The following is a 14257-nucleotide window of genomic DNA, read 5'->3' as shown; positions in this document are numbered from 1 at the left end:
ACTCAGGCATGTGGTATTTTTGGGGGCTGCCCTTTTCTAGTCTGATTTTATATGCCTAATTCCAGCTTGCTCTCTTTTATGGGTTATCACTATAGCATGTGCTACTTATCATGACCAACTACAGAGATGCCCCATTAAGGGTAAATTCCATCTGTCACTAGTGGCATAACTGCCCCGTTAAGACCTGGTAGCCAGCTAAACTCTGGGGATTTAAATACAGTGATAACTAATGACCTATTGGCAAAATCCCACTGTGAAGGGCTATATTCCTTCTTCCCACCCATGGTCACGAAGTCCTGATCTGGTATTGTAATAAAATCATACAATATGAGGGGCCACTCTCATTTATTTAGACAAAATGGCTCCTTGGAACAGCCTACAACTGCAAATGTTTTAATTCAGGAGTCTTGGCTAATGGATGAAGCTTCCTTTGATGGTGTTTCCTGCTACATGAAAACAAGCGAACAAGGGAGAGAAGGGACAGGCTTTCGGTGAATTAGTATCTTTGGTGAATAATAAGTTGAATTCCATTGAAATTAAGTCAAATGGTGAAAACCCAAATGTCCTAATAGGAGAAGCTGATGTACCTATATTTTGAGAATAAGTGTTTGAAAATTTCTATTATCCCCCCTGGGGTAAGGCCACCATGAATATTCAACATTACATATATAATACCATGCATTCAAGACCAGCCCAGAACTATGAACTTGAGTATGTAATTTGTGGTATCTGAATTCTAATTGCCTGCCTCTGCCGCTGATGATGTTGTAGTGCCTGTGTTAGCTCATTTAAAAAGGAGAACATCATCGATGTGGACTGATTTTTTTGTTGACACTATATACTATTATATACCGGATGGCGTAGTGGATGGTGACGTTCAGGCTACTGCAGCATGGCTTATTGGCTCTAAGACATCTACTATAGACTTTGTTTTTGGAAGTGAAAAAGCCTTGCAGGCTGTAACAGTGTCTGAACAAGTTTTACAAACTTCAGTGACCATGCCATTCTGATATTAAGGTGTGAGGTAGCAGACATGAAAAAGAAGTTGTATGACAAGGTTGGAGGTGTCACTATAAATGCAGGTTGTATTAGACTTGGCTGGTCCGACAAGAATTTAGAAAAACCTAATAGTTTTAATAATAATAATAATGGTATGCGGTCAGTCCATGAGGACTAAAAACAATTCAGGGCATCTAACAAACTGGTAGAATGGATATCATCAATTGAAACAAAATCCTTTACCCATGGGCAGTTGTAACTTTCTTAAAAGAGGTACAGATTTGGATAGTACATATGACAAAAGGATTAACCAGGAAAAGAAGAAAATTAGACAGAATGTGCATATTGTTTGTCTGTCTGCCATTGGTGTATTTGAAAAAAATTATACTTAAAAAAACCTGGGGAATAAGTATACAAACTGGGTGAAATATTACAAAGCCTCGGTGCATAATGGGTGTGGCAAAAGATGCTGAAGGACTTAATTGCTGGGGACAGCAAGAAGCTCTGCTAGTCATATAAGAAGATCACTCATAGTGGAACATCTAAGTTAGTGTGTTGTATAAATGAAGCCGCTTTGTGCTTCCTATGAAGTTTGCTTATGACGACTAAACAATCTTGGGAAAAATTAGTATTGGTCTTGAATTTGATAAGGCTGAATTCGTTACTATCATTAAGGGCCTTAAACAGTCATGTGCCCCTGGCCCAGATGGCATTTCTAATATTGTATTTAAAATCTAACCCTATCCTCTGGGCTGAGATGTTATCCATTTTGTTCACTACGGTGATAAAAAAATAGTGAAATTCCAAAATCCTGGAGGATGTCACATTTGATCCCTATTAATAAAAAAGGTATGAGAGGTAACCCAGAGAGTTACCGACCATTGGCTCTGACAGACGTGGCAAGTAAAATCTTCACAACATTTTAACTCAGGGAAGTGAATATTTGGGCGTAGAGGTGAATAATATTAGAATGTTGGAATGTCTTAAAACCGGTTTCAAACAGGGTTTGTCGACTAATATGAACATACTTATGGTCAACTTCCCTGATTGAACAATCCAGGCAGAAGGATGCCCTTCCATTATATGTAATGTATTGTTTGTAATTTTTCATCAGTGTTTGACGCCGTCAACCGGCATAAATTATGGAAAAGATGGGGCTACCCTGTAATCTCCTCTATGCATGCCAATTGCTCACTATGATAATATGGCATGTGTGAGATTAAATGGTCTATGTGAGCTCACTGAACCAGTGCCATAAGGAGGGCGGTCAGACAAGGGTGTGTGCTGGCCCACCTCTTATTTAATCTCTACGCCTCTGACCTTGGAAAAGCTTTGAGAAAAGATAATAGTGCCCCTTCTAAACTGGGCCATGTAAAAATAAGATGGCTCAGATACGCTGATGTCTTTGTAATTTTTGATAACACCTATGTAGGAATCAGCTGCAGTGTCTGAGCCATCCTAGAATTTGCAGAAAGTAATTGTCTAACTGTTAACTTTAAACAGTCTCAACTTATGTCCTTTGGTAGGGAGGGTTTGTCTCATCAGCATAGTAGATGTCCCAATGGTGAGATTGATGGAGTGAGTAACTATTCTTATTTGGGATATGAGATTGAGGATAGTGGTAAAGATGCCATGATGTTGTGAAAAAAGAGATCTAAAGCAATGGCCACGCTCGTAACCATTAACCAATTCTCAAGAAGAACTGCAGGCTATAGTCTAATTGGTGCACTGAATGTCTATAAACAAAAATTATCCTCATCCTTTCGCCATGCCCTAGAAACATCATATAAGGACCATACAATGCAGGCTAATACAGTTGAGGGTGTTGTATGGCGAAAGGTGCTGGGATTATCAAACACAATGCCAATTAAGGCATGACTTGGCTTTCCCAAAGATAAACATTTTGCCATTTGCGTACTGATAGTCAACAAGATGAGTCAATCCGGCAAGTTAATACCCAGTCCCAGCCATGCCTGACATCTATATTGTATATTATGGTTAACATGTAGATAATATCTAAATAATCAGAACAGATATCTTCTGGCTAATTTGTGTATCCAGTTGCTGGTGAGGTTTAATGGTTGCGATAATGCAGGTTTTGAAAGTTGTAAGCGCTAGGTTAGCTGAATGTGGTATGACAAACTGAGTTGGTCATGTAGGCAGCTATGAGGATATTTTTGTGTCTAGGTTTAATGTGGTAATTATGATATATATATATATATATATTTATTTCACGGCCATGATAGTGGCCATGTAGTTATGGTTAAGTTGCTCTTTCCATAAGAAGAGCACTTTTTGGGCGGTTTATAACTCTGCTCCCCCTGGACGAATCCTCACCAAACTTTGCAAAAAATGGCCCACTCTGAGTTTGGTGAGGTTTGGTCCGGGGGGACAAAGTTATAGGGGGGCGTCCCAAAACGTATTTTTTTCTCATAGACATAATGGGAAAAAACTTTGCTCACGCATACAGCCCAAACCGCTGGACGGATTTTCACAAAATTTGCAGCAGGAGCAGTCGCTTGGTCCCGAAAGTGTGCTTTTGTTAATTTATTGTAAATCCGTTAAGTAGTTTTTTTTTAAATGACCAAAACCTAAGGCAAAAAAAATGTGTGATATCATGTCCGCTTCACGGACACACTTCCCTGTTCGCTCCACGGACGGGACACGGATTGGCCAAACGGCATGCATCATGTCCGTGGACATGTAACATGCTCTCTGATTGGCTGGGGTGAAGCGTGAAGTGCGTCATTTTTGGAGACACTCGCCATCTTGTATTCTCGTCCGGTGTCCGCGGACATTGCGGTAAAACCTATTAAAAAACACAATATTGCACTCGTCAAACTTATCATATAATGTTTGGGGAGGTGAGCACTGATAAGGATGGGATGGAATATGGCTGCAAGAAGAAAAAAAATGTGTTAACTAAAAAACATCCGAACACAAATAAAGCACGTAGCGGTGTAGGCCACGCTCACGCAGTAAAGCGTACGCACACAACTACTTCACCTGCTTTTGACATACACCGCAGCAGTCAAACTCGCATGCGCGCATCATCTGAACATGGACACGCGCTGAAGAAAACACACAGAAATGATGACCGCGCACAGGAGTTAACGAAAAAAACTTAGCAGTGAAGACCGCGCACATGCACTGTAGAAAACACGTAGCTGCAAAGACTGCACACACGCGATGTGGGTAACACGTAGCTGCAAAGACCACGCACATGCACTGCAGATAACACGTAGCAGAGAAGACCAGCACACGCGTTGAATGAAGCACGCACACGCTTTGAATGAAGTATGTAGCAGTGTATCGTTTTCAAACTTGCACGTGCGCTCTTAACAGATGAATCTGAGCTCACATGCACCTTATCCGAACACGCACATGCGTTGAAGAAAAACACGCAGACATTAGATGAATCCAAGCCACACGCGCCTGAACACGCACACGCACTGTAGAACACACGTAGCTGCGAAGACCGCTCACACGCACTGTAAATAACACGTAGCTGCGAAGACCACGCACCCGCGTTGTAGAAAACACATAGTTGCAAAGACTGCACACACGCAATGTAGATAACATGTAGCTGCGAAGACCACGCGCTGTAGATAACACGTAGCTGAGAAGCCATGCACACGCATTGAATGAAGCACGCACATGCGTTGAAGGAAGCACATAGCAGTGTATCTTTTTGAAACTCGCATGCACGCTTTTAACAGATGAATCCGACCTCACACGTGCCTTATCCAAACATGCACACGCGTTCAAGAAAAACACGCAGAAATTAGATGAATCCGAGTTCACACATGCCTCATCCGAACACACACACGTGATGTAGAAAACAAGTAGCTGCGAAGACAGCTCACACACGCTCTAGGTAACAGGTAGCTGCGTAGAGCACGCACACGTGTTGTAGAAAACACGTAGTGCGAAGACCACGCACATGCATTGTAGAAAACATGTTGCTGCGAAGACCGCACAAGCGCGCGCTAGATAACACATAGCTGCGAAGACCATGCTAATGCGTTGTAGAAAACACGTAGCTGCGAAGAACGCACACATGCACTGTAGATAACACGTAGCTGTGAAGACCAGGCACACGCGCTGTAGATAACATGTAGCTGAGAAGACTGCGCACACGTGTTGAATGAAGCACGTATCAGTGTATCTTTTTCAAACTCGTACACGCACTCTAAACAGATGAATCCGAGCTCACACATGCCTCATCCGAACACGCAAATGCGTTGAAGAAAAACATGCAGAAATGATGACCGCGCCCAGGCATTAACGGAAAACACGTAGCAGTTAAAACTGCGCACACACGCTGTGGAAAATACAGTTGCGAAGACCATGCACATGTGTTGTGGAAAACACGTAGCTGTGAAGACAGCGCACACATGTTGTGAAGTGAAGAGGGGCCCTGTATGGAACCCTGCCTTCCGTTTCCTTTGTGGCCATCTTGGTAAAGGATTTTCCTTCCTACATCTGGATGCCACAGGCGTACCATTGCTGGAAGAAAAATCTTTTTTTTAGCACCCCGGGTTCCCGCTTTGGCAACCTAGAGTGCAAATGGCTTTCATCCATTTAAAAGGACGTTATGGTCAAGTAATAAAAACCTATGAAATTTAGTAAAAAACCTTTGTTAAAGGGATGTTATGGTTAAGTTGCACTACTAAAAACCTATAAAATGCAGTAAAAAAACTTTGTTAAAGGGATGTTATGGTTCCAAGTAAAACCAAAAAAACCCAGAAATTCTCCAGTTATGGTAAGCTAAGCAACCATAACTCGCGCCACCACCGTGCACTGCTAAGACTAACAACCAGGACATCAAAGATGACATCACAAATGTCATTGATGACATCACTCATAACATCACATGTGCATTTACTTTTCATGAAAACTCTGTACAAGGGATTCTTATTATAATGTTGACAGAAAAAGTGTGAAGGATAATTGGAATAGGTGTCTTGAGCTATGTAGTGGATTAGGCAATGCATTGATATAAATAGCATTCCATTATGAAGTTCTTTACACTATACTAAGCGACTCAAGTATAAATATAAGCATTGTGTGCAGTATACATGATGGAGGTGCAATATTCATAATCTTACCATGTTGAATATTGAAATGATAAATGCTTTTTTATTAGAGTTTTGTGTACTGTGCAACATGTAATAATTAGCTAATAAAACCACGTACTACATAATTTCATTATTACATACAAAACACAAAGCCACATGAACACATGCAAATATGAGTATATATAGAGAAAGTGAAGTATGCAAAAAAGCAGCAGTAGAAGCAGAAAGTGTTCACAACCTAACTGATTATCTTTATGCACAGAAATGGTTGCTCTGCTTCAAACCTACTACTTTCCTATGTACAAATATCACATGATGTGACTGCACCCTGAAGAAACTAATGGAAATACAAATATGAGCACATCCAGAGAAAGTACAGTAATAAAAAAACAGCAAAAGCATAAGAAAGTGTTGATAACCTTACTCTTTGTTTTTCCTATGTATATGTTTTAGATGGTGTGAGTGGACCCTAAGAGAATTATTGTAAGAACATATTTAAAGCATAAGTCTACAAATATATATATTCAGTGAAAAGAACTTTGTTAAAGGGACATTGTGGTTAAATTGTGCTACTAAAAACCTATCAAATTCAGTGAAAAAACATTGTTAAAGGGACGTTATGGTTCAGTTGCCCTAAGAAAAACCTATCAAATTCAGTGCAAAAACCTTGTTATATATGATACTTTCACATCCGTACATTTCTAGAACCTATACATTCCCATGTTGGTCCTTGTTAGTGCAACCGAGAAAGGACAGATTGTTGTCTGGAGATCATCCTAGATGATCGTTTTCACAGATCTGTTGTTGATAATGATTGTCCAAATACTATTGAAGAAGCCGTCTGCCGGTTTACTGTACCCATGACACGCATACATCAGGATTATATAACGATGTAAAATCTAGAATGCAATAACATATTTCAATTACCACTTTATATTTAAATATACACAGTACATTCTTATTTTGACTTTACATTTAAGTTATAATTACCACCTACAATGTCTATTCTTTGCGTCAAATTGAACATTCACCCCTCAGAAAGTTCAGCATATGGCACACAGCACACTTTCAATCCACACTTCAATAAATAATATTTAAAATCTTGCCTACATCGCATTTTGCAAATCCATTCTTTCTTTGTGGATTTTTGACATATTTAGTCCTTCAAAGTGCAGTGTATTCAAGGACACATAACAATGTGACCCTTCATCTAGTGTTCACAGCGTGCCTGAGTCAGTTTCGTTTTTGGAAACACATGCCACAAAAATGAACAATGTTCCTACCAATCAGTGTACTAAAAAGCAACAAATTATTTCAAGTAAAACACATATCACAATATTACTTCAATTTTCCCGGTATCAACGCATCTTTTAAAGATAACCTCAGGCGCAGTCCACTCAGTCATGGATTTACCTAAACGTCAATAGTGATCTGCCTCCTGCGCTCTGCTATGAGAAGCATTTATGCAGCAGAGATTTGGATTGGAGCGACAAGATCAAAGGTGTCATGAAGAAGAATAGTTTGTCAGAAAGAGCTGCAGGTAGTATGTTTCCATGCCCCAGACAGCCTTGTAGATAATGCAAGGGTCTTGAATTTCATCCTCAAAGCAACCACAAAGGCATCAGAGTTTTTCCAGCATAAATGCTGGAACCTGAAGGGATGATAGTGACGGAAAGAGAAGTTCAGTGATCTCGTAAAAGTGTACAGACACGAACAGTGGAGTACAGGCTTACTAACTTCTGGGTACATCTATTCCCACAATCATATCCATTTCTGCATTTAGGCACACACCCCTCATTGCCCTCCACATTAAGATGTAAATGTGCAAAGGCCATAGACGCATGTTCATAATACACATTGGCAATACAAATTCCTTCGTCCTTTATTTCAGCAGAATGAGAACATCAGCAGGGGAGAGAGAGAGAAAGCAGAAGCATAATGTAAAGTCTTCAATTGTTTCCAGAACCTGAGGTGTTCATGCTCAAGTTTGAGAAAGGCAGAGATGCTGTTACAGAGGGAGTCACCAGCCGAGGAGAGAAATCTCTTCCGCTCTCTAACTAGAGAAGCATCTAACCCTCAGTTAGTTGGAAGTGGATTGATTGATTGATTGATATTTTATTTCTATCGCGCTCGTACACAAGTGTTTCAGAGTGCGAGATGAGCAAAGGACTCAAGAGGAAACATGTTTAGGAAGATAATGTTGCATGTAGTGTGGTTCCTGGCCCCAGAAAGCCTTGTGAACAAAGCAGAGAGTCTTGAACTTGATCCTTGCAGCTACCAATTGGAGCCAGTGTAGAGATTTCAGGAATGGAGATATATGATCCCTTGGCTTAAGACCAAGGACAAGACTTGCAGTCCTGTTCTGGATAAGTTGCAGAGGACGATGAGCAGAGGAAGGAAGATTTTAGAAAGAGGCTGTTACAATAGTCCAGCCTAGAGAGAACTAGGGCTCTTGAGATAGTGAGGCTCTTGGGGAAAGTGACAAAAGCAACAATACCTCCCAGTAGGTGCAGCTGGTAGTGGGACTTCTTAAAGATGTCCGTAATGTAAGGACAGAAGGAGAGGGGGGAGTCAAAGATGACACCAAGCTTTTTCTCCTCACCGGAAGGCACAGGTATAGGACCCAAGGAGGACAGCTGGAGTGAAAGACGGAAAGCAGTAGCAGGGGTCCATCAAGAATGATCTCCCTGGCATTAAGGCAGGCATTGTTGCAGGCACTCCATTCCCGAATCACAGATACACAGTCAGGAATAAGCGAGAGAGGACAGGATGCAGCACACAGATTGAAGGAGAGCTGAATGTCATCCGCATAACACTGAAAGTTATAAAATAATGTAGAGATTAGGTGCGCTAGAGGTGGCATGTAAAGGTTGATGAGCCACAGTGAGATATGCGGTTCCTGGTTTTGAGGACAATGATAAGTCTTGCTGCCTTATTTTGAATTAGCTGGAGGGCATGAGAGAGAAAGTGGGTAGATTACGGAAGAGGCTGTTGCAATACCACAGCCTATAAAGGACCAGAGCTCTACAGACATTGAGCTTCTAAGAAAAAGTCAGAGGGGGAGGATGAGGATTGGGCATGCAAGGTACACATATATATATTCTTTGCTGGAACGGGGTCTTCAAAGGGGAGTCTGTAGACACCGGGACTGCAGTGGCCATGTGGACAATAGTCAAAATGTGTAAGATTCCTTTGAGGAGCAAATGGTGTACGGAACTTTGAGCGTACCCATCCACCCAGGCCCTTGCGAGCGCACGATCACAGGTGCCAACTGCCATTGTTACTGGAGGGGGTATATGAGGATGAGGCGAGCGCCAAAGGCAATGCATGTGTTATTGCACACCAATATGTAACGATACTCTTATAGGTTTGAATGTTTAGTGCACTTACAAAACTTTCTCACAACTGTTTAGCTTTAATTATTTTTAATATTTGTATTACGTTTGGTAAGGTGGATATCAATGACTCCACAAATTATACTGCTGCGATTGAGATACTGGCTGCATCAATCCATTGTCCGCTGTCAATGGGGAATTCATCAATAATGGCTCAAAGCACACAAGAAGGTATTACTCTTTGGGCGCAATGTCCCTGTCTTCATGAATCCATCATGTAAACGTGGGATATGCCACAAACATGCACCACCTGTGTAACAGATACAGACATGAATTACTGAAATTAAGGCATTAATTGCATTTGTTTTATTTATACTACCTTGTAAAATGTATGGCATTGTTTTTATTGATAAGTACCTTTTCATACAACGTATTGTCAGTACCTGTGTTTTGGGATCCACAAACAGAACTCTCTGGTCAATTTAAATTCAGTAACACAAATGGAGTAAATTGTTATGCTAATGTAACAATTAATCTTCTCTTTCAATGGTCACCATTTGTACACATACAATACTGTGCAGGATGGCACAATTTACCATAAACACACAAGAAGATCCGCAAGAGTTCCTAATGTACTTAGTACAAGTACTGGAAACCAAAAACATCCCTATAAATGAAATCTTCCAAATGTCATTCACATGGAAACATACATGCACTCTCTGCAACCATGTTTCACAAGAGCATATCCCTAATGAGCTATGTGTATATGTATCCATACCAGATTCTGAATCCATTGCTTCTAAGGTACAGTGCATATGTTACCAAAAATAACTAGTTTATAGGCTTCAGGCATGGCCAAGTATCTCTTGGAAAGAAAACATTCACAACAGTAGGTATAGTATACCACACTGATGCCACAACCACATCAGGGCACTACACTGCATATGTCAAAATATAATGGTTGGTTTGAATGTAACAATACCTCAATTATTAGAATAAATAGGTTACCAGCAAATTTAACAATTGCCTACTTAATATTCCTTCAACCCAAATTTAGTCACTAAACTATAGTACAGTAAACAGTTAGAATATGCCAGCAGGTATCTAACTACAACCATAATACTACAATAGTGCTATTTAAATCTAGTTAGAATATGCCAACAGGTATCTAACTACTTGGAAAATGCCCTTTATTCCAAAACACTTCAAATACGCCATCTCAATTCGTGTACGACAGTACATCTTCTAACCTCTAATGTAGTTAGAATACGTCAACAGGTAACTAACTACTTCAAGCATTCCAATAATCACAACATACTCCAAACAAACATACTATAACCCTTCCACTCACGTAACTGTAACTACAATTACACAGTCAGTGCTTTACCTTAAAACCAAATAAAAACAGATCAACATTATACAGATAATAGCAGCTTGTACAGAAAGATGTCTTTACACAATAGCACTGTTCAGCAATTTATATGTTTTTCTTGCCCAGCTCAGGTAACTTGTAGTGGCAAGCACAGCCTCCTTATCAGAGGCATCCAGGCAAATTGCCATAGCACCTGCTAGGGACTTACATCCATGGCTTAAAAACAGAGGCTTCAGGGAGTGCTTCCTCAGAGGCTTGGTGGTCAGACAGAGTAGCACATGGTGTTGAACCATCTCTTCAAACTCACATTTTTCATAAAAAGCCTATACAAGCATTGCGTGATGCAGTAGTTCTTGCATTGAGAATGGCCATGGAAAGGTGAGAGTGTATGGCTGTCCACTTCACTAAAGACATGAGAGCAAATGTGTAAAGCATGCATTACAACGGTGCAACAGCACATTGGTTCCTAGTACCTTCTAATGGTGAGCAAGGGAAGTAATCAAAGTATAGGCATGCTGTCCAACAACAAGCAACTAGAAGCCGCAGAGGAGCAGACATCTGGGACAACGTATAGCAGGTGGTAGCAGAGTCGTTACATCCTCATCAACTATCTTTAGGCATTGTGGCAGCAGACGATGGCTCTAAAGTTATTGCTGCACAAACACTGGGGAAATAAATACATGTAAAATGCATGGCACATGTTCTCGAATTTGTGGTGTGAGGTTTAGTCAGCGATTGAGCCACTGTCTGTGATATGCTTGCTGTAACAGACAAGACATTTTCCCATTACAGCTGGGAATGCATTTCCAGAAATACATTGAGTGCATTGCAGATGCAGCACTGAAATCACATATCACCTGCTAAAAATGTCTGTGCCGACCCTCTGTAATTTAACATTCACCACACAACAGAGCCCCCAGTGTACAGTGGGAGGCTGATGAGCACAGTTCACCAGCAACGGACACCCGGCCAGTGTGCGCACGATCAGCTTGGCCTGTTCCTTTTTTCACAGTGTAACAAAGCTTGCAGTCCCAACACCAACGCAATGCAAACCATGCTGGGGTGTCTTTCTACATCTGACACTGCGTGTCATGGCCATTGCAATTGTTTTGTTCTTGGATAGTTAAAAAATGACCACCCTCTTCCTCGGCACTGCAGGGCTTCCGGAGGTTGCCATGGTGCAGTGGATGCAAGGTTGGGGATTGGCCTGACCTTGTTTTTTCTTGGCCAACAGGAATCTGGCTGAAATGGAAGCCAGCCCCCAACCAAATGGCCCGCATCTAAGGCCCTGTCTGAGCTCGGACCTCTCCTGCTCCCCCCCACAGCATCTCCTGGTTCAGTGCCCAGGTAGTCAGTTTGCAACCCCATGTACTTTGGGATGCTACAATTCAAAGGACCGACCCTGCAAAAGACCTGTGAGCTATGGCTGGCCATCGTCATTTCCTCTTTACGAACCCTAACCGTTTGGCCAAGGTGTGCCTACACTATTCTGCCTCATTGCCTTACTTAATCTCACCTACTCCTCTTTCACCACACTGTATATAGTTTTGTACACTCAAAGCCTGGTGTGTGCTTTTAACATCTCTGCACCCCATTGTGCATTGCATTTTCTATCTTTTTTGCAATTTCAAAGCCTAGTGTGTATTGTTAACTTCTCTGCACCCCATTTTGCATTGCTTTTTTCTGTCATTTTTGTAATATTAAAGCCTGGTGTGTCTGTCTTTTTTGATATCTCTGCACCCATCTGCAATACTTAAGTATTCCCATTGCATCTGTTCTTCTGTTTGCTTTGGGTACTAGGCCGCCTGGTGAGTTTGTGCTCGGACTGTGCAGCCCCTCTTGTCTTCTTCCAACTATCTTTCACCATACCTATGGCACTCAGCATCTCCCCTATCTTCTCTAACTGCTACACTATATCCTATTCTCCCTCTCTCACAAAGTCTGGAAGAAAGAAGTTTAAAAAAGACATCCTGACCACTAACCCTGGCCTACCTATCACAGAAACCTATGTGAGCGCATCTTCCAGTCAGATCTTCACTGATATCCTCTTTTCTGCTCCATCTCCAGATCTATGGACTCCTCATCTCATCTCTACTCTCTCTCGTAGAACATCTTCACCCATTAATGGTGGCACTAAATGGGAAGTCATCTTGGTGGGCTTTGCATCATCCAGGTTTTTAATTAATTTCTATCACACTGGCACTATCTTGGTTCAGGGTCCTCAACCCAACCATCTTCTCTTTCACCGGTGCTTGCCATCCCTCATTAACTTCCTTCCCACACCTGCTACTCCATCTTCCACTCTCTATGTCCTCCATCCCCCGACTAGTTTACCATGCCTCTGTACACCTCCTCTGAAAACCTTCAAAGGTGGAGACATCTTGCACCTAGGCACGCTTAATACTCGCTCTGAGATCAAACACTTTGCCGACAAATGCATCCTCCTTGAAGACCTTGAGCTCCTTATCCTTGCTCTTACCAAGCATTGGTTCAAGGCTAGCTCAGTCACTGCTTTTGACTCCCTTCTCTCTGATGGCTAAAAGATCATCTCCAAGCCTCGACCTAACCGTGCTGGCAGTGGGGTTGCTTTGATCATCCCTGAGAGGGTTTCTTCTTCCCTCATACCCACCCATCCTTACTCTTCCTTCGAGAACCTGGTCTGCAAGCTGGTTGTATCTCCCACCTTCTCTCTGACCATTGCCACTATCTACAAGACACCCGGCACTACCACTCTGTTCCTCTTTGAATGGGCTGATTTCTCTTCCTCTCTCCTGACAACCACCTCTAAACTCCTTTTCGTGGGTTATTTCAAAATCCATCTGGACTCCTCAATCACAGCTACCACCCTCTTCTGTGACAGTTTCTCCTCTCTTTTTCTCTCCATTCTCTTTTCTGGCCCCACCCATATGGCTGGACATACTCTTGACTCATTCATCCACACTGATCTTGTACTCTCCTCTCCATTGATTACCCCACTCTCAGACCTCTGACCGCAACTCCTCCAGCCCTGCCAACTGTTAGGCGGAAACCTGTGCAGTTCCCTCTGGGACCACTGCAAAAGATTTAGGACTACAGGTGTTTGGCAGTAAACCCACTTGGTAGCAGTCCGTACCACACAGATTCACTTGGTAGCTGTGGCTGAGCAGTCAGACTTCCCTCAAGAAGAGTTAGGCAGTATGTGGAGTATGCAAAATAGGGCAATTTACACAGTAGAACAAGCAAACACTGAACAAGGCTTCGGTGTAAAGATATAAAGGTATTTATTTATAACAACACATCTATGGAAAACACTCTGGCACTAATACGGCAAACAACTTCAATCACAATTACTTATATGAAGAAAAAGATCAATCCCCCTAACAATAGTTTGACAAGTCTAGGTTCACCGGCATCCCTTATTTGCAGACAGAGGTGTATGCTTTAACCTAGATGGCACTCTAGTATTCATTAGGACGGGAGAGAAAAATCAG

The sequence above is a fragment of the Ambystoma mexicanum genome, chromosome 9 (genome assembly GCF_040938575.1).
Source record: "Ambystoma mexicanum isolate Mex_15411 chromosome 9, UKY_AmexF1_1, whole genome shotgun sequence".
NCBI lineage: Eukaryota > Metazoa > Chordata > Amphibia > Caudata > Ambystomatidae > Ambystoma > Ambystoma mexicanum.
The sequence above is the reverse complement of the archived record's forward strand: the minus strand, read 5'-3'. Positions refer to the sequence as shown.